Genomic DNA, 26,532 nt, shown 5'->3' on the forward strand with positions numbered 1-26,532 from the left:
CAGCCCACCAGGGGGCGGGGCTGGCTGGCATGTGGTGCTGGGGGATTGAACCGCGGTCCCTGATGCCTTGCCAAGCTTGCTCTAAGTAGGTGCCTTAGACCACTGAGCCATCTCTCCAGCCCAGAAAAAAAGCTTTTCTTTGGAATACCTAGAAACCAGCCCAAAACCCCAAGTTCCCTACCTCATCCCTAATTGAGCTTTGTAAGCTCTGAGCAACAGGTTCAGCCTTTTTCCTTTCTGGGAAAGGGTCTCACTCAATTGTCCAGGCTGGCCTCAAACTTGCAAGCCTCCTTAGGCCTCCAAAATACTAAAATTACATGTGCACTATCAAGCCTGGCCTGGCCCAGTAGAACTTTTAATAACTGAGTTAGGGCAGACTAGAATAAGGAAGAGCTCAAAAATAAAACTAGTCCCTACTACTATCCAATCATGCTCCAGAAGCCTTTAGCGGAATAAGTAGCAGTGATGCAGAATGATTGGTCTGAAAACACAAAATCTGTTTTCTATTCGTGTTTAGGTCCCAAAGTCTGACAAAAAGAGCCCTTAACATCCCCTAACATAGCTGAAGCCAAACGTACACTGAAATTTACTGAAGTGATAAGTCACCTAGACTACACTAAAGAGAAAGGGTAAAAAAGGGATGGAGATTTATAGTATAACATACTAGAAGCTGCATTTCCCAACTGACAGAAAGTATCATTTCCCAAATGATAGCAAGCAGAGAAACAGTCCCTTGGCAAATAAAAATCTTCAAAAAGCAAAAGAAAGATTTCTAACCCACAGATCCAAGAAGCTCAGCAAACAATAGGGACAAAAGAGTCACTGTGGCACATGGCTATAATCTCAGCAGTAAGGAGGCTGACATAGGAGGATTTTCAATTCAAGGCCAGCCTAGACTACAAAGGCCCTGTCTCAAAAAAACAAAACAAGTCCAGGAATGGTGGCACATGTTAGTAATCCAGCACTTAGAAGGCTGAGACAGGAGGATCATCATGAGTTTAAGACTAGCCGGGGCTACACAGTAAATCAAAGACCAGCCTAGATTATATAGACAGGCCCTTTCTCCAAAAAAACAAATAAGTAAAATTAAAATCTAGTCATACTTAAGTACATCAAGGTCAAGATACTGAAAATTAAATATCAAAGAGAAAGTGTCAGGGAGATAGCTCAGTAGAATAAGCACGTGCCTGGCAAGCGCAAGGTCCTGAGCTCAATCCCCGGTACCGACAAAAAAACAAAACATAACACAATATCAAAGGGTAAAACCTGTCATACAAAATAAAACCACAATGCTCTACTGAAATAACACTGAGAATACACTCCTTATACTAACTCTATACTGTGTTAATCCAGGCATGGAGGGCCAGGGAGATAGCTCAGCAGAGTAAGCTCCTGCTTAGGCAAAGTGCAAGGGCCAGGGTTTGATCCCTGGCACCACATGCTGTGCCAGTGCCATCCCGCTCCGGGGCCAGGACCATGTTCAGTCATGGTGACACACCTGTAATCCCAGCCCTTGGGATCCTGAAAAACAGGAGGATAACTATGAGTGTGAGCTGCATAGTGAGACCCTGCACAAAATACAAACCAAAAACGGGCAAAACAGGGCTGGGAATGTAGGTTAGACCAAAGATCCTGGGTTCAATCATCAGTAACACACCAAAATAAATGGAACTATGTTAAATTGGATGACAATGAAGTTTAACCATAATAAAATATTTAAAGGACAAAAGAGGGCTGGTGAGATGGCTCAGTGGTCTAAAGCATCTACTTACAACAAGCTTAGCAAAGCACAGAGACCACGGTTCAATCCCCCAGCACCACATGCCAGCCATACCCGCCCTCTGGTGGGCTGAGCTGGCAACACACACACACACAAATAAAATTTAAAAAAATAAAGGACAAAAGAATCAAAAATAATAGTCTGTTCCTACCAAAAACAAACATTAAAACTGAAGATGGTCTTTCTGTCAGCCGGCCGAGATGCCGAAACGGAAGAAGGCCAAGGGCAAGAAGGTGGCCCCGGCCCCTGCTGTCGTGAAGAAGCAGGAGGCCAAGAAGGTGGTAAATCCCCTGTTCAAGAAGAGGCCAAAGAATTTTGGCATTGGACAGGACATCCAGCCCAAGAGAGACCTCACCCGCTTTGTCAAATGGCCCCGCTACATCTGCCTGCAGCAACAGAGGGCCATCCTGTTCAAACGGCTAAAGGTGCCCCCTGTGATTAACCAGTTCACCCAGGCCTTGGACCGCCAAACAGCTACCCAGCTGCTTAAGCTCGCCCACAAGTACAGACCAGAGACCAAGCAAGAGAAGAAGCAGAGGCTGTTGGCCCGGGCAGAGAAGAAAGCTGCTGGCAAAGGGGATGTCCCCACTAAGAGGCCACCGGTCCTCAGAGCAGGTGTCAACACCGTCACCACTCTGGTTGAGAACAAGAAGGCTCAGCTCATGGTGATTGCACATGACGTGGACCCCATCGAGCTGGTCATGTTCCTGCCTGCCCTGTGTCGCAAGATGGGGGTCCCTTACTGCATCATCAAGGGGAAGGCCAGGCTGGGGCGTCTGGTCCACAGGAAGACCTGTACCACTGTCGCCTTCACACAAGTTAACTCGGAGGACAAGGGCGCTCTGGCTAAGCTGGTGGAGGCCATCAGAACCAACTACAATGACAGATACGATGAGATCCGCCGTCACTGGGGAGGCAACGTTCTGGGTCCAAAATCTGTGGCTCGTATTGCCAAGCTGGAGAAAGCGAAGGCTAAAGAGCTTGCCACTAAACTGGGCTAAGCGTACTTTGAATTTTCTGTACATAAAAACAATAAATTGTCCTTAATCCAGTGTTAAAAAAAAAAAACTAAAGATGCTGGTATGGTGCTGCCAGCCTTCAATCCAGCTATTTGGGAAACTAAGGCAGGAGAATACAAAGTTCAAGATCAGTGGGCAATTGAGTAATAACATCTCAAAATTTTTAAAAAGGGATGGAGATGTATCTTAGAGGGAGAATATAGTGGGTTCAATCCCCAATTCTGAGGAAGGAAGGAAAGTAGGAGAGTAGAGGGAGAGGTAAGAAAAGCAACTGAACACACTTTCAGAGAGCCTGAGAGAACTCAGATTGCCTACCTCCTAAGATTAAAAACAAGACTAATTAAGCTGTATTAGAATTTCTATCAGGAGTAGGTAAGAAAAGGCACCCAGGTTAAAGAGAAGCAAAATGATATCTAGTTACAGAAGACATAATCTCATATATGTAAATTGCTGAAGAATCCATTAGAACACTATTAGAATAAATAAATCTGGAAAGATTGGAGAATCCAAGGCCAATAGTTTTAAAGGTCAGGCAGGTGGCACACACTGGTTTCCCAGCTTGGGGATAAGGTACGGCTGAAGGCTCAGAACTTCAAGGTTAGCCTTAGTAATCAATGGCAATAAAGGAAATGAGTGAACAATTCCATGCATTACATCATCAACAAGAATAATACATTCAGGAATAAATTTAACCAAGTATAAGACTGTATACAGGGGCCAAGGATATAGCTCAGCCACATAAATGCCTCAAAACACTATAGATGTTTTAAACAAAAATAACCTAGATAAATGGATAATGAACCACACTCACAGACAAGAACACTTAATACTGCAAAAACTGCAATTATCCCTAATCTATAGACTCAATTCAATCCTAACCAAAATCTTACTTCTATGTATTCCACAAATTGACATGGTGACCCAAAAATTTTGTTGTTGTCTTTTTAAGACAGAGTCTTGCTACGCAGCTCAGGCTGGCCTTGAGCTCACTTTGTAGCCTAGGCTAGTCTCAGACTCACAATGATCCTCCTACTCAGCCTTCTGGAGTGCTAGGATTACAGGCCTGTACCCCACACCAGCCTGACCCTAAATTTCATATTGAAAATACAAGGGAACAGCCAAAAAGCCAAAACAAATTTTGAAAATGAGAAATAATGCTCTCCAAGAACTCAAGGATTTGAAAACTCATTGCAAAGTTACAGGAATCAAGACTATACAGTAATATGCCTAGATATAGAAATCAACTGAATATAATTGCAAATTAAAAATAAATATCCCTATTTATATCAACTGATTGACAATTGTCACAGAGTACCAACAGAATTCAAAAGTAGTCTTTTCAACACAAATGTCCACACAATTTTTTTTTTTTTTTTTTAATGTATTTAGGACAGGGTCTACAGGGTCTCGCTACGTAGATCAGACTTGCAGTGATCCTCCAGTTTTTCAGCCTCCCAAGTGCTGGAATTACAGGCGCACGTGCCTCCATGTCCAGTCTCAATTATCCTCTCAGTGTGCCCCGGGCATTGGGCCAGCATGACATGCAGGGGATTGAACCTGGCCACTTCACTCTGCCCAAGCAGGCACTTTAGTCTGCTGAGCTGTCTAGCTGGCCCTCCCACACAAATTTTTGATCTCAAATGTTCACAGCAACATTATTCACAGTAGCCAAAAAGTAGAAACAACTTTAATGTTCAACAACTGATGAATTACTAAAATATGGCAAGACCTGTATAGTACTTTTTTGACAATAAAAAAGAATGTAGTACAGAGTACTCTACAACATGAGTGAACCTTGAAAACATTATACACTAAGTAAAAAACAAAAGCCAGGCACAAAATGTTATCTATCATGATTCCATTTATAAGAAATGTAGAGAACAGCTGAAACTACAGAGACAGATGGGTAAAAATAGCTGAGAGAAAACAAGGACCAAGGACAAGAAGTTTCTTGTCTGGGCTGATAAAATGTTCTTAAAATTTATTGTAGTACAGTGGTACCTCGGTTCATTAACTTAATTCATTCCATGATTCTAGAAAAAATGGCTTTGTTCATGTTCACACAGGAAAGGTGGTTATGGTCATGTTCGTCACCAGATGTAGAGTTTACAAAAAAAAAAAAAAAAAGTGGCCATACACTTGTTTTCAAACCAAACTGTTCACAAACAAAAGCATTCGTAGGGGGCCGGGGAGATGGCTCAGAGGACTAAGCGCTTCCCTGGCAAGCACAAGGGCCTGAGTTCAATTCCTGGTTCCAAAAAAAAACCCAAGAAACAAAAGCATTCGTAAACCAAGGTAACAATGTAATGGTAGTACAACTGTGTGAATATGCTAAAATCATCGAACTACATATTGTTGAAGGGGCACACAGATTTTATGCACAGGAATTACTTCACCTTTCTTTGGGGGGGGTATCACTACTGAGGACTGAACCCAAGGTTTGTAACACTGTACTACTCCAGAGCTCTACTTTTTTGTGTTTTTTAATTTTGGGCCTGATCTTGTAATATCCTGCTTTAGCCTCCCAGGTTGCTGGAATGACAGGCTTATGTCATCATGGTCAGCTGTCTAACATTTCTATACACAATTATTACCTGGTTAATGCAAATAAAACAAAATGTGAAGATCTGCACCTTATACTGTGTAAGTACACCAGCTACTTATTATTCATATTGTTCTTTATAAATTAAGGACATTGTATACTATTGTAATTTCTCTGTAAATCTCACTGCTATTCACTGAATTTTGCCCTCCCTGCAGCATGTGCTTAAGTCCTAACCTGTAATGTAAAAACAGGATCTTTAGGAAGTGACCAAGGTAAAATGAGACAATAAGGTAGGACATTAATATAAATAAAGACTATGGCTCTGAAAGACCCACCCTAACCCCACTATGTGCTAACACAGTGAGAAGGCAGAAAGCAAACCTTGCCAGAACCATTTCTTGGACCTTCCAGCCTCCAGGACTTTAAGAGTCTCTGATTCTTAAGCCAATCAACATATGAAAACTATCTGATGAAGGACTAAGTATACTAAAACAACCACTTTTTTAAAAAAGGACAAAAAAAAAATAAATACCTGATGGCATTCTCAGAATTCAGCCAAATCCACAATAAATTAAATGTAAATGAATAAAATAGTTTAAAAACCAAGTCTCAGGGGCCGGGGAGATGGCTCAGTGGAATAAGCGCTTCCCTGGCAAGCGCAAAGGTCTGAGTTCAATCCCCGGTTCTGCAACAAAAAAAAAAAAAAAGTCTCCATGTATGCTATTTAAGAGTCACAGCTGCCAGGCATGATGGCACATGCCTGTAATCCCTGTAATGGGGAAGCTGAGGCAGAAGACTCACCATGAGTTTGGGACCAGCTGGGGCTACATAGCAAAATCTTGTCTCAAATAAAAGATAGTCATAGTTTAAACCACACAGGGTGCCTATAATCCTTGCAGTTAGGAGGGTGAGGAAGGAAGAATGTTGTGATTTTGAGGCCAGCCTGGCCAACACAGTAAATTCAAGGCCAGCCTGAAATACACAGTTCCTGTCTTTTAAAAAAGAAGAAGAAAGAAGAAGCCAGGAATGATGGTAAGTGCCTGTAATCCCAGCCTTCAGGAGGCTTAGGCACTTCAAATTCAAGGCCAACCTGGGTTACAAAGTGAGTTCAAGGCCAGCTTGAACTACATAGAAAATAAAAGGGACAAAGAGACAGACAGACTTAGATAAAAGAAGAGACACTGTCTTCCAGTAAAATGACACAGTGGTAAGCAACAAGTGAGCCTCTTTGAAATTAGAATCTACACACTGGAAAGTAACAACTTGGGGAAGAAAAACCAGAGAAAAGTAGATTCCCAGGAACAATGAAAGATCTAACATGAAAATCTAAACTCACAGAAAAACTGAAGACGCTGAGCACAATGTGCAAAAGGAACAGGCAGCATGCATTTTTCTCCCTGGCTCATGGCTCTTGATTTACAAGAAGGAGAGACCAAATTTACAAAGTGAGGGGCCGGGGAGATAACTCAGTAGAATAAGTGTCTGCCTGGCAAGCAAAGGGTCCTGAGTTCAATCCCCGGTACTGTTTAAAAAAAAAAAAAAAAAATCTACAAAGTAAAAGCTGAGGACTTCAAAAGTCTTCAAGAAGAAACAAAGTGGCAGAACAGATTGACAGGTTCTATGAGCAGCAGAAAGAACACCAACACTCTGCTCTCACAAGTCCTATGGTGGGCAATAAATGGTGAGTGACTACTGTCCGAGAGATATATCTGTAGAGAGTACTTGGTTGGACACCATTTCAGCAAAGGGTTGATCATTTGAACCTAGAACTCAGGACCACTACAGGATGGCTTCACTCCAGGGCTCCCGGTGTCATGTTCCCACAGTAATTGGGTGAAGACAGTCACAACAGTCTTGGTCAGGGACCTGCACTCAAGTTGGGAGGCTGGGAGGTTGAGTCAAGACAGGCCCTAACCACACAGCCAGAGGCCAGGCTCAGCTGCTGCTTCAGATTTCAAAGTTACTGCACTGATGCCCTCACGCTAACTTACTGCCTGCTGGTGCCTGCATCCAGCTAAACTCTGCCCTCTAACTGCCTTCTTTATCTACTGGCATACACAGGGACATGTCCTGACTTGGCCACTGCCCCAAAACTGCAAAACCTGCTGGAAAACCCAAACTTCAAAATTATAGAGAAAAATTTTTTGTTTTACTCAGTGTGTGTGTTTTTGTTTGGTTTCTCCCCCCAACCCCTTCTTACTTTCAGCTTATGAGAGCTTAGGGAATTTTCCTTTGTGCATCTTCTTTGCTTACCTATTTTTGATTTCAAGGATCGAACTCATGACCTTGCATCTGCCAGGCCCATGCTCTTCTCCCTTTTAATTTTTCTACCTTTTAATTTTTCATCTTTTATTTTTACTTCTATGTAACTTTTTCTCTTTCATCTATTTCTCATCAGTTTTTTCTTACACTCACCTAATTTTATAAGCATCTTTCTACTTCCCTGTAAGATTCTTTGTATTACTTCTCTCTCCTCAAATCATATAGTTTTTATGGCTTCAAATTTTTCCTCTTGCAGCCCTGCTTCCAAACTTTTTAATATTATAACTATAAAGCTTCATAAATCTTTCTACAGTTAATTCTATTAAATTACTGAATTGTTTTCTAACAGCAGAGATACAGCTGCCATGTCAAGTATGTATCAGCTTTAAATCAACACCTGGGTCATTTTAATGTTTATACCACAACTGTGGATTTCTTCTCTAGGGTCAAGGATGGTACATAATCGATTCTTAGGGTATGTTAATATCCAGTTTGTCTTGCATGAGAATTCTGTAGCTTATTTGCTTGATATTACCAGGGTTGCATTAATTGTTCCTTCTCTGTAAACCAATACTCAGATTACTGTTGTGGCATTAACAATACTAGGGTACATTCCCAGAGAACTGTGATGTTAGGCAAATTACACTACATCCTCCCCTCCCAAATTAACAAGGTGGTCAGATCTTAGGCCGGAAGCAAAGCACAATGCTTAGCCACAGCCAAAGCACAGCACTGAAAACTCACTAAACAGACCTCTAAATTACCAACAGTCTTTATAAACCCCTACAAGCCTCAGGACAAAACCAAACAAAAACATAAGACAAGGCAACAAAATACTTTCCAAACTCCCAACTCTCCCAAAGCCAATCCACTAGGTACCAAAGGAACAGAACAGCATAAAATACATCTGAATTACTCAAAAGGATAACAGAGGCAATTACAACAAATCAAAGAGGTACTCAGTGGGATCAGAAAAGATATAAATAAATAGGTAACAACCAGGAGTTTTTAAAAGACAATAATAAAAGGAAGCTGAGCTAAACAAAATAAGAAACATGATCAGCATAAAAAAGAATGAATTCATGAAAAACTTTCAATGAGAAATCCAGAAGATTGAAAATTGTACTGAAATATGAGCAGCTAAAAGCAACAAATGTGAAAACAGAATTTTAGAACTAGAGTCAATGATGACTTCAAAGACCTACTCAAAGACCTTGAAAGCAACAAGAGAACATGAAAAACAGATTCAACAAATGATAAATGACACAAGAGTAATCTCAGAGTAATGAATAAAGGAAATAAATCAGAAAGCAACATAAATGGCATAAAAATATGCCACTCACAGGAATAATAGCAGAAAACTCCCTATAGGGAAGGAAATAAGCATACAGATAAATGAGGCATATAGAATCCCAAACTGCCATAAGAAAACCTCTCCATGTAGCTAGGCTTGATAGTTCATGCCTATAATCCCAAGCCTGAGGCTGAGCCAGCAGTATCACAGTGTTGAAGGCCAGGCTAGCCTACAAAGTGAGACCCTGTCTCAAAAATCAAAGCAGACAGACAGACAAAGAACATCTCTCCATGCTGCAAAACACTCTCAGTACCAGAAGTTCACCACGGAAACAAAATCTTAAAAGCTGTTAGAAAGGCAACCACATAAAAGTAAACCGATGTGAATTACAAAACACGTAAGGGGAAGAAGCACTTGGAGTGAAATGTTTCAAGTCCTAAAAGATAACAACTTCCAACTTCCAATGTTGACTCATACAGCCTGCAAAACTATCCTTCAAAACTTATAAAGAGGGCTGGGGAGTTGGCTCAGTGGAATAAGCACTTCCCTGGCAAGCACAAGGACCTGAGTTCAATCCCCGGTTCCAAAAAAAGATGTAAAACTATTATAAAGAAGTAAGGTATTTCCCTAAGGATAGCCTCAAGAAATTCATGACCACCTAGTAAGAAATCAACAGCAAAGAAACCACAGAAATTAAACAATATTCCCTTGAATAATGAATGAATCACAGATGAGATTAATAAAAAATTATTTCCTATAATCAAACAATGTCAATAAAACATAATGGAACCTATGGGACGTTCTAAGAAGAAAGTTTGTGGCTGTGAATTTCTACATCAGACCTCAAATCTGTAACCTAATAAATAATGCCCCTCAAAGTCCTAGAAAAACAATAATCCAAACTAAAAACTAGTGTGAAATAATGAAATTATAAAGATCAAAGCAAAAAATTAATGAAATTAATTAAGGGGGGTATTTTTGGGGGGAGGGGTTCAGATAGGGTCTATGTAGCCCAGGCTGGCCTCAAACTGCTATCCTCCAGTCTCAGTTTCCAGAGTGCTAGGATAACAACCATGTGCTACCACATCTAGCTTATTAAAGAAACAAACTAAAAAGGAGGAGAAGCAGCAACAGCAATGAATCTAAGAGTTGGTTCTTTGAAAGAATGAACAAAACAGACAAAACCTTAGTCAATCTACCAAATAAGTAAAGAAAAGATCCAAATTCATGCAATTAGAGATAAAAAAAGGCAAAATTCACACTAGATTCTGCTGAAATCCAGAAGATCATTGGTTAACAACTTTGAGAACCTATACTCTAATAAGATGGAAAAATTCCTATATACATATCAACTACCAAAGCTAAACCAAGATGCAAAAATTCTGAATAATCTGATCATCAATGAGTCTGAAGTAAAAATAAATAAATAAATAAAACCAAATAAACTACCGACTAAAAGAAGACGAAGGGCCAGGGAGATGGCTCAATGGAATAAGCACTTCCCTGGCAAGCGCAGGGGCCTGAGTTCAATCCCCGGTTCCGCAAAAATAAATAAATAAATAAAAATAAAAGAAGACCAAGACTGGACATGGTCTCAAACAAAAGAAACCAACTAGGAAGAATGTATGCAATGTGTTATTGAAACTGTCCTACCAATTTGATTTGAAACTGTCTCATTGCTATTTGTTTATCAATAAAATTATGGGGAGAAAAAAAGAAAGAAACCAAAACCAAAACAAAGGAAGCCAAGCCAAGCCAAATCAAGCAAAGTCTAGGTGTCAAAGAGATTCAATTTCTACCAGACCAATTAGAAAAGATCTAATGCCAACACGCCTCAAACACTTTAATGAAAATGAAAAAGAAGCAGTACTACTACAGTCATTCCTAGAAGAAATCATTACTTCGACTTCAACACCAGAAAAGGATCCAGACAAAAACAGAACTACAGGTCTCTTTAGTGAACAATGATACAAAAGATCTCAATAAGATATCAGCAAATCAAATACAGCAGGCAAATCATCAAAAAGATCATACATCATGAACAAGTGGAATTCATTCCAGGCAGGCAGGCAGGGATAGTTCAACATACACAAATCAATAAATGTAATACATTACATAAAAAGAAGCAAGGACAAAAATCACATGGTCATCTCAATAGATGCAGAAAAAGTATATAACAAAATCCAACATCCATTCATGTTATAAACCCTGAAGAAAATATATATAAAGATCTTTGGGCTGGCAAGATAAGCTCAGTGGTCTAAAGTGCCTGCATAGGGAAGCACAGGGACTGCAATTTGATCCCCAGCACCACATGCCACACCAGCCTCCCCCACAAAAAAAGATCTTTGTCTTACTAGTCATGGTGACACATGCCTATAATCTTACCACTTCAGAGGCTGAGGCAGAAAAATTGTTACGAGACCAACCTTTGAGCTACAAAGAGATGAAGGCCAGCCTGAACAATATAAAAAGACCCTGTCTAAAATAAATAAATAAATTACACACACATGCCAAGGTTTCTATGACAAATGAATGGCAAATATCATACTAAATATAAAGAGAAACTGAAAACTTTTCCTCTGACATACACTGTTACAAGTATGTATGCTACCACCACTCCTGTTCAATATAGTTCTCAAAACATTAGCCACAGCAATTATACAATCAAAGAAAAGTGATATGGGTAGGAAAGGTAGATGTTAAAGTATTATTTGCAGCTAACATGACCCTCCACATAGAAGACATCAAAAATTTCACCAAAAATACCAGAATTATATAATTTATTAACACAGCAGGATACAAAAATCACTGAAAAACAGCGTTCCTATACACCAATAATAAAATTCACAGAGATGTTAGAGAAATAATCTTTCACAAGACCACCAAGAAAAATAATATACTTAGGAATTAAAATAGAAATGAAAGACCTCTACAATGACAACTACAGTACTCTAAAAAAGATCAAATAGGACATCAGAAAATGGAAAGATGTTCCCAGCATGAATAAGCCCAAGCAGAAGCAAATACAAACTGCCACGCTTCCAAAACTGTTATATAGACTTAACACAATCCTAATCAAATGCCAAAAGTATTCCTTATACAACTAGAAAAGACAATCTTAAAATTCATATGGAATCAGAAGAATAGCAGGATCAATTCTGCACAAGAGCACAGCAAGGGGCATCACAATCCTGGACTTCCAAGTTATGCTACAAAACTACAGTGATAAAGACAGCATGGTATGCCCCCCCAAAAAAAAACTTATACATCAATGAAACAGAAGAGGCTATAAAAGGGCCAAAAAAATTTGCTGCAGGAAAAATACTGTCTGTCTGTCTGTGTGTGTCTGTGTGTCTGTGTGTCTGTGTCTCTGTCTGTCTGTCTGTCTGTCTGTCTGTCTCTCTGTCTCTCTCTCTCTCTCTCTCTCTCTCTCTCAACTAAAATGGTGCTGGGAAAACTACCTATCCATATGATGAAGACTGAACCTAGACCCATCTCTTCACATCTCTCACCATGCAATAAGTACAATAAAAATGGATCAAAGATTCCAATATTAAATCAGGAACAAAGTGCTAGAAGATAAAACAGGCAAAACATCTTGAATACAAAGGCACAGGAAAAGCCATTCTGAGTAGAATCCAGTTGCATGAAAAATAATACCAAGAAGAATCAGAAAATGGAATCACACCAAATTAAAAATCTGCAGCACAAAGGAACCATCAGAGTGAAGAAACAACCTACAAAACAGGTTACTCCCGCCAGCTACACCTCAAAGTACTAACACCTACAATACACAAAAAACTAAAAAAAAAGAAAAAGAAATTAAGACATCTCCCCAAATTTATTTTTTATTTATTTATTTATTTATTCTTTAATGTGTGTGTGTGTGTGTGCGTGTGTGGCCAGCTCAGGCCACCAGGGGGCGGGCTGGCTGGCATGTGGTGCTGGGGGATCGAACCGCGGTCCCTGTGCTTTGTTAAAAGCTTGTTCTAAGTAGGTGCTTTAGACCACTGAGCCATCTCACCAGCCCCCTAAGGTTATTTTCTGTTGTTGTTGTTGTTCCTCGAATGCCTTCAGGGCACTTTTGGCCAGCGGGAGAGTTGTGAGGTTCGAACTCCAGGAACCTGAGGCTGACAGCTTTGTGGAAGCAGCCACTTAAAGGACTGAGCTAGGGCCAGGCCCCCTCCCCCAAATTTAAAGCTCCAATTAAAAAATGGGCATCTGCAATGAAGATACTTCTCAGATGAAATGTATAAATAGGCAACACGCCCAGGGGAAAGAGCTCAGTAGAATAAGCACTTGCCTGGCAAGTGCAGGTACTGAGTTCAATCCCTGGTACTGCAAAAAAAGAGAGAGAGAGAGAGAAGAAAAGGTGGAGAAGCTGTGGGCAGAAAAAGAATCTTTCTTCATTTGTGGTAGGAGTGTTAAACTGGCACAACTACTATGGAAATCAGTATGGAGATTCCTCAAAAGGAATCAAAAAGCTAAAATGCAGACTAATCAAAAACTAAAACTAAAAATTCCAACGGACCCAGCTATTACCCTTCATGAGATCTTCCCCAAAAGATCTTCCAATAATAGTACAAAGACACATAAATGTCCATGTTCAGAGTAGCAAAGTTGTAATAGCTAAATTTTAGAAGTAGCCTATATGTCCATCCACAGATGAATAAAGAAACTGGTATTTATACACAATGGAGTATTATCTCTGTCATATAAAAGGATAAACATGAATCATTTATAGGAAGAATGGTGGCACCTTGAGACCATAATACTAAGTAAATCAGACAAGCAAGCTTAAATAAAATGCAAAGTAAAAGATAATAGAGGGCTGGAGAGATGGCTCAGTGGTCTACAGCACCTATTTAGAACAAGCTTAGCAAAGCACAGGGACCGTGGTTCAATCCCCCAGCACCACATGCCAGCCAGCCCCGCCCCCTGGTGGGCTGAGCTGGCCACACACACACAATAAATAAATGTTAAAAAAAAAGATAATAGAAAAAGGTTATTGTAATCTAGCATGGCCAACATATCTAAGAGTATACAGTCTATTTTACGTGTTTTATATGCTTTTTTTGGCCTGTAGGTCTCACTGTTAATCTGTATTGATGATAAATACTTGATAAAAACATAAATTTGATGCTGGCAAAAAAAAAAATTTAAACAGGGATGGCAGGGAAGGAGGAAAAAAAAAAGAACTGAGATGTGTTATTTACATGTACCAACCCCTCACAATAAAAGTAATCATTATGTAATGTAACAAACATGTACTAATAAAATAACAAAAAAAGTTATTTAAATGCAAGGTCACTGAGCATAAAAAGAGAAAGAAAGATAAACCACAGAAAACTTATCAGGGGGCCAGGGAGATAGCTCATTAGAATAAGTGCTTCCCCGGCAAGCACAAGGGCCTGAGTTCAATCCCTGGTTCTGCGAAAGAAAAAAGAAAAGAAAACTAATCAGAAGAAAGCCAACATTGCTTAATATCAGAGAAATTAAAATTTCTTAAAATAAGGAATATTATCAGAGATAAACAAGGACACTATAAAATTTTATGGGCTAGCTCATCAGCAAGACAGAAGACTCCTAAAGCTATATGAACTTAACATACAGTTTCAAAATACTTGAACCCATTTTTTTTGGGCAGTACTGGCAATCGAACTCAGGACCTTGAGCTTGGCAGGCAGGCACTTATGCTGCTGAGCTATCTCCCAGGCCCAGAACCCAAAATTGATAGTACTAGCCAAGCACAATGGCACACACCTGTAGTCCCAAGAACAATAATATAAAGATAGAGTAAGATTATCACCTGAGCCAGTGAGTTAAAAGACATGGTGGAACATGCCTGTAATCCTAGCACTGCGGAGGCTGAGGCCAGCCTGGGTTACATAGTGAATTGAAGGCCAGTCTGAATTACAGACAGACTCTGCCTCACAAAACCAAGAGAGCAGCCTGGGCAACACAGCAAGACTCCCTTCCTCTCCCCAGTATTAGGAACTGAGCCCTGGAGTTCACACATACCAGGCAAGGGTCTATTTAGAGACAGTGTCACTAAGGCACTGAATTGCCTAGGCTGGGCCTACACTTGCAATGCTACTATCTCAACCTCCCCAACAGCTGGAATTACAGCCAAATTCTACTATAAGAACCCATTCCAAGAAGAAAAATTACAGTACTAAACAGAGAAAAATTTGTAACAATGGATATAGTAGTTTAACCCATCTGAGTAACTGATAAGATCAACCTGCATAATTATACATATAAACAAAAATTAATAACTAGATGAACTGAGCCTTTATAGAACACTGTGTTACGGTTTGTGTCTAGTTGTCCCTCCAAAGCCTCATGCAATCATCGGAGCAAACTTCTAGAGTTTGGCACCAATTCATGATTATGAGTGGGATTATGAGTGTTGAGTGCTACACCCACAGAGGGCCTATAATGCAATATAAGGAAGGGAGAGAGGCTTGCTCAGCACTGCTCCTCTGTCTCTGCTCCTCCCTTTTGCTCTGGCTGTTTTGCTGTTCTCAACCACCACAAACTGTTGCCTTCTGCCATGTGCCACTCTGCCTTGAAGCCAGCTTGGTATGGACTGAAACTTCCACTAACTGTTAGCTAAATAAACCTTTCCTTCCTTAATTTGGGTATCAGGTGTTTCGTTGCAGCAATGAGAGAAAAGTAACTGAGAACACTGAATCCAGAATATGTATAATACATTCTTTCTAGTATACATGAAATATAATGAATGAAAACAAAGTAGGTTTTAGCCAATAAAGCAAACTTAATAATTTCCAATTTTTTAAGTCATTATGTTCATTTACAATGGAATCAAACTAATAAATAGCAAACATCAACATGTTAAAATTCATAGAACACCTCTAAAGTAATGCTCACAGTCTAATGTAGTTTTAAATACACACAGTCTGTCCAAAAATGTATATACATGCTTCAGGAAAAGAAAAACTTATAGAACTATATTAATACTAACTTTATTGAGGCATCATGAAAATCCTAATGTGCATGTGAGCAAAGCAGTCAATTTATTGGGAGCCATAAAGTACACATACTTTTTTTGGCTGACTATATATATTAAGAAAAGCACCTAAAATCAACTCAGGGTTGATAAAATCTTTTTCCTGTGAAGGCTAAATAGTAAAATTGCTAAGATTTGAAATTGATACAGCACTGTATTGTAACTTCTTGACTTTTCCACTGTAGCATACAAGCCAGATAATACACAAAAATAACCTGCATTCCAACCAACTACTTTTAATAGGTGATTGTTTTTTATTTTTGGTTTTTTTTTTTCCAGTGGGGATTGAACTCAGGCCCTTGCGCTTGCCAGGCAAGTGTTTATTCTATTGAGCTATCTCCCTGGCCAGATCACAAGATGCAAGGTTAATATCCAAACACTAAGTGTATTTCTCTATATTATCAAAAATGGCAGCCAGGCGTGGTGGCACAAGCCTGTAATTTCAGCACTCAAAAGGTTGAGGCAGAAGGATTGCTGTGAGTTCCAGGGCACCCTGAACTGCACAGTGAAACCCTGTTTAAAAAAAAACAAAAAACAGGGATTGAACTCTGGCCTTGCTACTGAGCCATCTCCCCAGCCCTATAAAAAAATTCTTTATGCATTACGAATGCACTATCTTTGTGGGACAACTTCACAAGCAATTTCTATATTTCATTCTTCTAAGAAGTTTCTTTTTAAATAAATTAGGTGGAACCAAAAATCACTTAATTTAAAAAGATCCATTTCTCATAAAAACAAAAAAAGGATTTGATTTTTCTGTCACCAGCAAATAATACAAGTCAGATGTAGTAGTATGCTTTTGTATTTTCAGTGACCTGAGAGGTCAAGGCAAGAGGATCCAAGTTCAAATGCAGCCTGGGCAAATTAATGAGTCCTTTTCTCAAAAATAAAAAAGTAGAGATGTAGCTGAATACAAAAGGCACTGCTTCAATTCCTAGTACTATTTTTAAAAAGGAGAAAAAAATGTCCACTAACCCTATATTATGTAAAAATAGAACTTACCCTGATACATTAAGAGAGCTTTTAAGTTCAACTAAAAATTTCAACACTGACTGAGCACCCAGCAATGACAAGCATTTTGTTGAGCAAAACATTACCGAAGTAACACAGATCCTGCACTCAATGTCAATGCAGGAGATGGAGGGGACACTAGAATTAAATAACTGCTGTAATAAAGATAAGGTACAAGTATTAAGGCTACACAAAATCCATACCATAATGCCTTCTACAAAACAGGTGCTTAAATTGAAAAGAAATCTACTGGGAAAAGACAATGTACGGAACAAAATAAAGAAGCTCTTGAGACTCAAAATCTGATAGCCAAAGAAATGTTCAACAGGTTGTAGATGTAGCTCAGTGGTAGAGACCTCACCTAGCATGCACAAGACCCTGGGTTCACCCTCTAGTATTCAAATAGGAAAAGAGAACAGAAGTGGGGTTAAGAGAAGTAAGGGGACAGGAATGAAGGGAGAGGGGGAGGGAGGGATGAGGGAGAGAGAGCAGAGAAGAAAAAAAAGAATCGTAGGCACGCTAGAGGTGTAACTCAATGATTGTCAGTGTACCATATGTAAGGTCTTGGGTGTGGCTCTCAGTATACCAAAGGGTAGGGGAGAAGGGGAGATGGGGGGAGATGGGGAGAGATGGACAGAGAGCGGGGAGAAAGGAGGAGGAAGGGAGGGAATGAGAGGAAAGGAAAGAGGGAAAGAGGAAGGGGGGGAAAGAGAGGAAGGGGAAGGAAGGAAGGAGAGGGAGGGAGAGGGAGAGAAATATTTTATTTCTCAGCCGTAAGTTGAAAAACTAAGTTCTAGGAAAAAAAAGGGGAAGGTAAAGCAAGTGGTACTAATTTTCATATGGACTTACTGTATAATACAGAATGTCTAGTCTTTGTCCAAGCTTCCTGGCACAGGGCTCTAAAATATTTGGGATTCTTTAATGATAGAAGTGTCTTTGTTTATTCCTGAGCCCTCTGGCTCCCACAGGAGTTTATGCTAATAATGTGACTCATAGTAGGCCTCTAAATAGGTTGTTCACTAAAAAGACCTTCACTGTGATTAGAGGATTGCAATTCCAGTCACCTTAACCCTTAGGAGAGGAAAACTAGGGATTAAGCTCAATCACATGATCAGTGATCTAACCAATCACCCCTATATAAGGAAACCCCAACAAAAATCTGGACACTAGGGCCAGCCAGATAGCTTAGCAGGTTAAAGTACCTGCTTAGGCTGACCCAGGGACCTGGGTTTGATCTCTGGAGTGCATTGCCAGCCCTGGCTGAGACAGGTCAGGGGACTAAGCATCTGCTTAGGCAAGCACAGAGACCAGGGTTCAATCCCTGTGCTGAGCTGGCCCCACCCCCGGGTACATTGAGCCAGCCAATAAGATCAGCCATGGTAACACATGGCTGTAATCCTAGTGCTGGGGAGGCTGAAAACAGGAGGATCACCATGAGTCCAAGCTGCGGAGTGAGACCCTATACCAAATACATTAAAAGAAAAAAAGAAAAATCTGTTCACATATTCACATATACTCAGTTAAGTTAATTTCAGTGATGTTAAATACAGAAACTGACACACAGGCAAGGGCAGTGCCTGCCTGGCAAGTGCAATGTCTTGAATTTGTTTGCTGGTATTAAAAAAAAAAAAAATCTAACACAAAAATTAATTGTAGGGGGCTGGGGAGATGGCTCAGTAGAATAGGTGCTTGCCTGGCAAGCACAAGGGCCTGAGTTCAATCCCCAGTTCCACTGGAAAAAAAAAAAAATTAATTGTAGAGGCTGAGGCAGGAGGATTGTTGGAAGTTCAAGACCAGCTAGGCTAAAAGTGAGCTCAAGGCCAACCTGAACTGCATATGCATAGCAAGACCATGTCTCAAAAAAAAAAAAAAAAAAAATTAAATCAACTGTATTTCTATGCTTTGAACAATATGTGATAAAAACAAGAATGGGCAACACAAAAAGTAAATTAAATAAACCAGGGGGCCTGCCCATTAGCTCAGGTATTTAAGTGCCTGCTGAAACAAAGCAGTCAGGCTCAGGATGCTGTGGTTCAATCCCCTCATCCTCAAGCCAAACCAGAGTTGCCCGGAAGGCATCCTGAGTGCTGCTCCTCCCTAAAAAACAAAACAAAACAAAAACAAAAACAAAAAAATACTTCTTGGGGCCAGGGAGATAGCTCAGTGGAATAAGCGCTTCCCTGGCAAACACAAGGGCCTGAGTTCAATCCCTGGTTCCACAAAAAAAAAAAAAAAAGCCAAGTGTGATGGGACATGGGACACACCTATAGACCCAGATACTCTCAGGAGACTAGGTCCAGAGGAATGCAAGCTCCAGGCCAGAGAAGAGAGAAAAAGAAAAGAGAGGAAGAGGAAGGGGAGAGGACAAGATAGGGAGGGCAGGAGAGGACAAGGGGAGAGAAGGGAAAAAATGAGAACAGGGAGATGAGGTAAGGGAAAGAAGGAAGAGAAGGGGAGGGGAGGAAAATGGGGAAGAAGAGAGAATGGAGGGGGGGAGATAAAAGGGAAAGGAAAATAAAATTTAGAATGAGTGGAAACTACTTATTGAAGAATTGTGGCAATAAAATTATGAAAAAAGTAGATCATGATAGGCACAGAAAACTAAGAAAAATTCTTTCTCATAAATTAAAAAAAAAAAAAAAGCTCAAGCAGCAGAAAGAAACTAAAAATCCTGGAACAAGCACACTATAAAACCACCAGCTCTTGATAACAAGAAAATCTAACTTTTTGGTTTCCTTTTTTTGGCAGGGTCTTGTTACATTGCACAGGTTGGTCTTGAGTTCCCTACATTAGTCCAGCCTATGAATGAGAAACAATCCTACCTTAGCTGCCTGAGTGCCGAGATTACAGGCATGCTGACTGAGAAGATCTAACTTCAAGGCCAGGCTTGATGGTTCACAGCAGTAATCCCAGCACTCAGGAGACTTTGAAGCCAGCTGGGGCTACATAGTAAGATCAAGGCATCCTGGAATATAGACAGACTGTTTCCAAAATGAAAAAAACTAAGAAAATCTAATTTCTAAAATATAAAATACTTAAATGATGGAACTTAACAAAAAAAGGGGATACAGATGAATGTCTACTTTGTATCTGTGTATTCAAAGTGCCTAGGATAGATATATAGTTACATCCTCTTAAAGAATAGAGGGATTTGTTCTAATGGTGTTTGTAAAAAGGATTTCAAGTCCCCATCTTGTACAGCAATTAACCACTAGGAAGAATGTATGCAATGTGTTAATTATTGAAACTGTCCTCCCAATTTGGTTTGAAACTGTTTCATTGCTATTTGTTTCTCAATAAAATTATGGAAAAAAATATAAAATACTTGCCCTAAAAACTATATAAAGGCAAAAAAAAAAAAAAACTATATAAAGGCCTAATAGCCTTAAACAAAAATACATTAAATTAAATGATTGCTTAAAGTATTATTCACACTCAAGGTATTTAAATGAAATCATGTTCAAAAATGATATTTCTGGGCTGGTGAGATGGCTCAGTGGTCTAAAGCACCTACTCAGAACAAGCTTAGCAAAGCACAGGGACCGCGGTTCAATCCCCCAGCACCACATGCCAGCCTGCCCCACCCCCTGGTGGGCTGAGCTGGCAACACACACACACACACACACACACACACACACACACAAATAAATTTTTTTTAAAAAATGGTATTTCTTCCAGCATTTGGAAGGCTGAGGCAGGAGGACTGTCATGAGTTTGAGGTCAGCCTGGACTACACAGAAGTTCAGTGATAGCAACTGCATAGCAACTCCCTACCCCAAAAAATAACAACAAAAGTTTTTTTGAATTTACTCCCGAAGTTTCATTTTATGGATAACTATTCAGATTTTAGTAAAGCATACAAATTCAAAAATCATTCTTGGATTGAGGAACCACTACCAAATAAAATAAAAATTTATGCTCGTAAACCTTATAATGGGAAAATGACGGGGCAAATGAGTAAAACAAAGAGTCATATAATGATAAATGTTATGAGAATTCTAAAAAAACCAAAAACAGACAAACTGATTAAAAATTCAGATAATGAGAACTGGACAGAGGGAGAGAAGGGGACAAGAGGGGAGGGAGGGACAAAGACAAGGACAAGGACAGAGACAGACAATAAATCAAGGAAGAATACCTAAGGCATAAAAAACAGGGAATATGATAAGGAAAGGGTCTAACATGGAAATACATCCACACAAGATATAGCAAACTTTGGAAGTATGGTACAAGAGGTATAACACCAAAGTGATAAGGAAACAGTATTAAAGTGCAATTAAAAAGCTACTGAAGGATATTTATTTAGGAGATTGACATAATTTGACTCACATTATCCAAAGTTCATTTGTCTGCTAAGTAGGGCATGGATTAATAAGAAAGAACACCACAACGTTATACAGTGGAGATGGTGTTTTGGATCACAATAGAAGCAAAAATGAGTGGGCTGGGGAGATGGCTCAGTGGAATAAGCGCTTGCCTGGCAAGCACAAGGGCCTGAGTTCAATCCCTGATTCCACCAAAAAAAAAAAAAAAAAAAAAAAAAATAAACTTTGGGGCTGGTGAGATGGCTCAGTGGTCTAAAGCACCTACTTAGAACAAGCTTAGCAAAGCACAGGGACCACGGTTCAATCCTCCAGCACCACATGCCAGTCAGCCCCACCCCCAGGTGGACTGATCTGGCCACACACACACACACACACACACACATAAATAAATAAATAAATTTTTTTTTAAAAAAAAGAAGAAGCAAAAATGATACAAAAATTGCTAAGTGCAGACGAGGGAAAGGGACTAAATGGTTACAACCTTTTGAGAATATGATATAGCAATTAATCTGCATCTCTCTGACTCAAACAAATACACATATTTGGTACAGGGTCTCACCAGTGATCCTCCTGTCTCAGCCAGTCTCAGTGGCCAGCTCAACACCCAAGGGTGGGGCCAGAAAAGCAAGTGGTGCTGGGGATCAAACTGGTCCCTGAGCTTGCCTAAGCAGAGCTTAGTCCCCTGAGCTATCTCACAGGCCCAAAACAATTATATTAAGAACTAATCTTTGGTTTTTGTCTTTGGTTTTTTTTGTATTTGTAGGGAAGGGTCTATAGGGTGTTGAAGGTCTCACTATTAGATCAGACTCATAGTGATCTACCTGTTTACAGCCTCCCAAGAGCTGCGATTACAGGCACACACCACCCATCTCAGTGTGCCCCAGGGATGGGGCCAGCACAACAGGCCCGGGGATTGAACCCCTGGCCCCCTGCACCTGCTGGCAGGCACTTTAATCCACTTGAGCTCTTTGGCTAGCCCTAAGAACTAATCATTGAGACTGGGAGTGGTGGCAAGCACCTGTAATCCCAGCTCTTAGAAGGCAATAAACGGATCACTGTGAGTCCGATCTAGTAGTGAGACCCTGAATACTCTGTAGACCCTTCCCTAAAATTAAAAAAGGGGGGGGAGGGCTAATCTTTGTATTTTAAGAGTATAAGAAAATGTGCATAATACATTTCACTGAAGTGTTTTTTTGTTTTGTGTTGCTTTTTTTTTTTTTTTTTTTTTTTTTTTTGAGACAGTCTCGCTGTGCAGTTTGCACTGGCCTTGTGCTTTTTGGTAACCCCCAGGCTGGTCTCAAATTCACAGTGATCTCTATCTCAATCTCCTGAGTGCTGGGATTTAGATGTGCACCAGCACAGTGTGCCAGGCACAGCATGGGGGGAAGGGGGAGGGGCACAGCATTCGAGATAAGAGGTTGAAACTGGGCTGCACAGTCTCAATTGCCATCTCAGTGCGCCCTGGGGGCAGGGCCGGCACAGCAGATGTGGGGATCAAACCCCTGGTCCCTGCATCTGCTTGCAGGAGGGGTCCTTGTTTTTTAAAAAACCATCTGCGCGCACGTATGTGCACACACACACGCACACACACACACAGAAAGGATGAATAAATGGAGGAACCAATGAATGAATAAAAGAAAACAGCACCAGAAAGCCCATTACTACCCATGTTAAAAACTGAAACATGAACTTGAACAAAAGATACCTAAGTTAGAAAAATCACTTTTCAAATGCCTTCAAACAGAATCAGGGGTTTAAAAAAAAAAAACCTAGTTATCACTATTTTATATGACATATAGAATTCTTAAAAACAACATAATTAACACGATGTGGGCAGTAATAACATTCTAGCTCAATCCTAGGTCAAATTTTCTACCCAGAAAAATGTCTTCAACTTTTCCTCACCCTCCCATTTCTGCCTTCAGTGCTGTGCTAGAGCTCTTAAATGAGTTCTTATTTCACTGGGCTTTAATAGCACCCTCATTAGTCCGCCTCTAGATTCTTGGCCATTGAGTCCTTCCTTGTAATCAAAGTTGTGTTTCCAGCGTCTGTTGCCTTGAGTGTGGTTATTTCATGGGTGTATGCATCTGTCCAAACTCATTGGATTGTCGTAACACACTCCCACTGGCTTGAACACGAATGTATATGCACGACTTCCCACCAGGCAGCTTGTTCCACCTAATGGCATTCTCCCAGGCTTCCCCATGCCCCGTGGGACAGTCTTACACATACTACTGGTGGCACACATACTACTGGTGGCTCAGAACTATGCAGCAGCGAGATATATGAATAATAGCCCTGTCGTGAATGTGTGAGATAAGGGTAGGTTATTGTATACCAACTATACCTCATTAAAGCTTTTTTCTAAAAAAAAAAAAAAAAAAAAAAAAAAAAAAGAGATTGAAACTGGGACCTTGAGCTTGCCAGGCAGGTGCTTATGCCTCTGAGCTATCTCCCCAAGCCCAGTATTGTTGCATCTCAAGATCCATCAACAACGCAGCCCAACTAAATCCATCTTATACAGTGTAGTCTTTTAAACATAGCTGACTTAGAATGTACACATGTGAGGAAAAAGCAGAATTCTATATGACTTTTGTAAAACTTTTCATAAAAGTTTAATTTTGGCATTTATGAACTATTTTTCTATTAAATCAGAATTGTTTACTGTATACCACTGATGGTGAATTTTTAGTGCCTTCAATAACATCTACCTACAGCACGAGTGCCATAGGTTTGCCAACACTGCTCTATGCTAATATCTCACTCACTTGCCTCTAATGTGTTACCATGAGGAAAAAAGATGTGTACCAACAGCAATGGACAATCTACCAACCAAATGTGAAAGTATCAGAACACTATAAAATACACAGAAAAGCTAAATAACCTATAAGTACTTCCTCTGTAAAGTATGTACAAGATCCACTGATACATAAATCTAGGGCCTAGAAAACTACCTAGAGGGGCCAGGGAGATGGCTCAGTAGAATAAGCACTTGCCTGGCAAGCACAAGGGCCTGAGTTCAATCCCTGGTTCCGTCAAAAAAAATCTACCTAGAACTAGGTGTTCAGTCTTATTTAATGAATAACTACACAAAGGAGAACAGAAATTCTAAAAGGTGGTAAAATATTTTCCCCAAATGTTTTAAAGAAAATCATAAAAGAAAGCATGAAATTTTTTCTATCATCTAAAAAAAAGGCCGGAAAGACAGGTCAATGGACTAAGTGCCTGCTTAGGCAAAGTGCCTTCTTAGGCAAAGTACAGAGAATGGGGATAGCACATGCTGCACTGGCCCCACCCCAGGTGGGGGCGGGTGGCACAAGTCAGGGACCAAGGCCACAGGTGGTGGTGTACACGTGTAATCCCAGCTTGGGGAGGCTGAAACAGAAGGATCACTGAGTTGGAGCTGCTTAGTAAGACCCTGTACCAAATACATTAAAAAAAAAAAAAAAAAAAAAAGACCTTGTTTAAAATACACACAAAGGTGGATGAAGTCAGGCATGGTGACACAAGCCTATAAATCACAGCACTCTGGAAGCTGAGGCAGGAACACTGTTTGAATTCAAGGTCAGCCGGGGCTACAGAGTCAGTTCAAGGTCAGCCTCAATACAGAGACCCTGTCTCAAAAAAGCAAAACAAAACAAAGTAAGCAAGATAAACATAAAAACATAAAGGGGAAAGACAAAAATCAATTTATAAGAAATAAACATACAAAAATGGAATCAGTTTCATCAAAAGACCGAAGTTGGGAGCTGTGACATATGCCAATGATTCCAGAACTCTGGGAGGCTGAGGTAAGAGAATCACAAGTTTGAACTCTAGTGAAACTGCCTCAAAATAACAAATGAAATATGGGTTGTGGATACAACTCAGTACAAAGGCCCTGGGTTCAATCCCCAGGTATCATAAAATAACAATACTAGAATAGATTAAAACAAGGAAGCTATTGCTACATCTATTGACAAAGATAAGGAAAGAACAGGAACTCTCAAACATTGCTGGAAGAAGTGTAAGTTGGTAACCTACTAAAACTATGGCTACCCTACACCCCAGCAATTCTATCCCAAATACAAAACAAAAAGGTATTAGTTCATGTGTCCAAAAGTCATGCACAAGGATACCCACTATAAGCTAGGTATGAGGACACATGCCTGCAATCCCAACACCTTGGGAGGCTGAGACAGGAGGATCACCATGAGAGCAGCCTGGGTCACAGTGAGTTTGAGGCCAGTCTGAACTACACAGAAAGATCCTGTCTCAAAAAAGAGGAAAAGAATATTCACTGAAGCTTTACTCATAACAGTCAAAAACTAGAAATCCCTGCAAGCAGGCAAGGGGTCAGGAGTTTGATCCCTGGGCCTGCCATGCCAGCCCCACCCCCCCAGGGTGCACTGAAATGGCAATGGAAACTGAGCATGGTGGCGCATGGCTGTAATCCCAGCTCTTGGAAGACTAAACAGGCAGATCAGTACAAGTCCAATCTAGCAGTGAGACCCTGGACACCCTGTAGACCCTTCCCTAAAATTAAAGCAAATAAAACCACCTAAAAATAATCCAAATATCAAACAGAAGAATGACTTAATAAGAAGACAAAAGTAATGTATAGCTTGCCAATCTATAAACAATTATATCTCATGTAAACAGGCTTTAAGGTTACAATTTCCAGGAATTAGTTTCAGCTTCAAGTATAAAATTAAGAAAGCTGAAAACATTGAAGCTAAAATACTATTAGCTTTCAAAATAATCGGTGCTGAAACAGTGCCACGTGACTATAACCCCAGAAATTTGGGAGACTGTGGGAGGAAGAACAACTGAGCCCAGGAGTTCACAACAAGCCTGGGCAAAATAGCAAGATGCCATCTCAAACAAACAAAAAAAAATCTTATATGAAAGCAGAGATCAAGTCATAGATATGACTACAACAGCATACTACTGAAAAATAACTATCATTTTTTGTGTAATCTCATCAGTTGCTACCTATAATACCCATGACCACTATAATACCTATAATACCTATAATGCCCATGACCACCTATAATACCCACCTATAATACCACCTATAATACCCATGACCACCTGGAGATAACAGAACTCCTTTGCATTCTAGCTTCCAAAGAAATTATAATAAATTTTCCATCAGTCCATTTTCCACTTTTGGATAATGACTATAAAAATATAATAATGTGATTAAATTGTGGTTGAAGAATCAAGTACTAAGATGACATCCACAAGTTGCAACTATGAACAAAATAGTGAAAAGAAT

General features: G+C 40.0%; 1 protein-coding gene and 1 pseudogene across 15 annotated transcripts in view; one reads left to right on the plus strand and one right to left on the minus strand.

The window, feature by feature from the left end:
- The window catches only part of Mga (MGA, MAX dimerization protein), a 168,699-nt gene that overhangs the window by 71,426 nt on the left and 70,741 nt on the right, over positions 1-26,532 (minus strand). The gene's annotated exons all lie outside the window — the stretch shown is intronic.
- On the plus strand, positions 1,975-2,782 carry LOC105741680 (annotated as a pseudogene).

This window comes from Octodon degus, unplaced genomic scaffold, assembly GCF_000260255.1.
Source record: "Octodon degus isolate 3935 unplaced genomic scaffold, OctDeg1.0 scaffold00002, whole genome shotgun sequence".
In the NCBI taxonomy this organism is placed as follows: domain Eukaryota; kingdom Metazoa; phylum Chordata; class Mammalia; order Rodentia; family Octodontidae; genus Octodon; species Octodon degus.